This window comes from Cyprinodon variegatus, unplaced genomic scaffold (assembly GCF_000732505.1).
Source record: "Cyprinodon variegatus isolate N-32 unplaced genomic scaffold, C_variegatus-1.0 Scaffold120, whole genome shotgun sequence".
In the NCBI taxonomy this organism is placed as follows: Eukaryota; Metazoa; Chordata; class Actinopteri; order Cyprinodontiformes; family Cyprinodontidae; genus Cyprinodon; species Cyprinodon variegatus.
Genome location: NW_015150573.1, coordinates 961,936 through 963,832, shown reverse-complemented (window position 1 = coordinate 963,832; position 1,897 = coordinate 961,936). Strand labels below are relative to the sequence as shown.

The window sequence follows — 1,897 nt, the reverse complement described above, 5'->3', positions numbered from 1 at the left end:
TGTACTTTTACTCAAGTATGGAAAGTGAGTACTTTTGCCATCTCTGTCTGTTTGCACAAATGAGCTGATGGTACGGATCGGGTAGTGACAGCCCGCCTGATTTCCAGCCGTCGTTACCAGACAACCATTAAAAGCACTTCCTGTCTTCATTGTAAAATCTATTTTTCAAAGTAAAAGCATATGTGGAGGGATGTGCACGTTATAACAGGTTGCTTCTTCATAAGATGTGCTTGGTGTTCAGCAGAGAGAGAATAAATGTGTATCTCCATGACGACAGAGCTTTGGTAATTTCACAGTGGGTTTTTCCCATTTTGAAAAGACTCCAATCAATGCAGAATAGAGTTTAAGTGCAGCCATCACCAGTATCCTAAGGAATCTCTACAGTCTTCCTACTGAAGCGACAAAAAAAATGGCGTCTCAACAAAAACTAATCAGTATTGCCAGCTTTTAAAACTCTGTGTACGCTATTATTTACCCTACATATTTAAATTGTTTAATACTCCTGAGTATTTTAATCACCATAACCTTAAAATATCGTTTTTGTTTGTTCCCTGAAGTCTTTCCTAACCTGTCTGTCAAATAAATTAATTATTGACAAATTTTAACCTGCACCCGTCTCGCTAATCATTTCCTGGAAAAACAACCATCAATAGAATAATAATAAAAAAAAAAAACAACATATTTAGTGTTTTGATTTGGATAGCAAAAACATAAAATTGGGCATGGTGCATTTTTCCTTCAGTATTACACAAAAAAGTAAAGCAGCATGGTTATTTCCCCTTTGCAATTAGCTACACTCCTGTAAAAGTAAAACCTTCTGCACAGCCGATAAAACAAGAGGTAAGCAGCTGAAATTATATTTATTACATTTTATGATGTTCAAAACGAATGTTTAAAAATGGATGAGACATGAAATCAACCTTTTATATGAACTTTTGTTTTAAAAGCTGAAGATGCATCAAAAGACTTAAAAAATCAAAGTCGTGTCAAATCGGGAAATGAGCATGCTAACATTAGCCTAGCATTTCGGCAAACAGCTTAGCATGAAAACAAGTCTGTGCAAGCGGAAAAGTTAATCAGACTTTAGGTTGACGTGTATAAAAAGATAAAGAGGAAAGCCAGGATGTCGTCAGAACCCTGTAACCCGAGCTAATGAGTTCAAGCAGGAAAACAGGGAAGATTACAGAGTTATAAGCGACATTGGTGAACAGATAAGGAGGGACGTTCTCTCACTACTGTAGACCGTGCACTGGATAGGGTTTTTTATTAGGTCAAAAGCAGAAAATTTACAGGAGGACTATTCATAACCGATGGATCAATATTGCCAATAAATTTATCTTAATCATGTATATCTTAATCAATGATGCCCTGCGATGGACTGACGACAGGATATACCCCGCCTCTCACCCATTGGCAGCTGGAGATAGGAACCAGCACCCATCATGACCCCAGCAGGGATAAGCGTGTCAGAAAACGGATGGATGGAAAGAAATTATTTTAACCTAGATTTGCGTGTCTCCTGATTGCCCCTGGATCTTTAAGCGCCCTTCCTGCTGCCTCACTATATGATCAACTAGAAGGAGCTCCCATCTGCTGCTGGCTGGTTTCAACTAAGCATAACACACCTGGATTCTAAAGAGTTAATTGTACTTTACTTATGATAGAAGAGTGAAAATAAACAGAGACATTGTAGCAGAACAGAGGGCAGGGCAGCTGGAGGAGTCCTGTTCTGGAGCGACAAGAGGTTGATGAATTACGATTGATTCATGAGTCCTCCACATTGTTTTAAAGGCTAACCCTCTCCAGGCAGATGTTGCAGATTTGCAACAGTTAAATGCTACTAAGCTAATTACTCCACATCCATATTTTAAGAGCTTTATTACTCAGAAGTACAACA

The 1,897-nt window shown here is 38.4% G+C and overlaps 1 protein-coding gene across 1 annotated transcript in view; it reads right to left on the bottom strand.

Annotated features, from left to right (window-relative positions):
* Window positions 1-1,897, bottom strand: part of svil (supervillin) — an 86,059-nt gene that overhangs the window by 35,127 nt on the left and 49,035 nt on the right. The window lies entirely within an intron of this gene.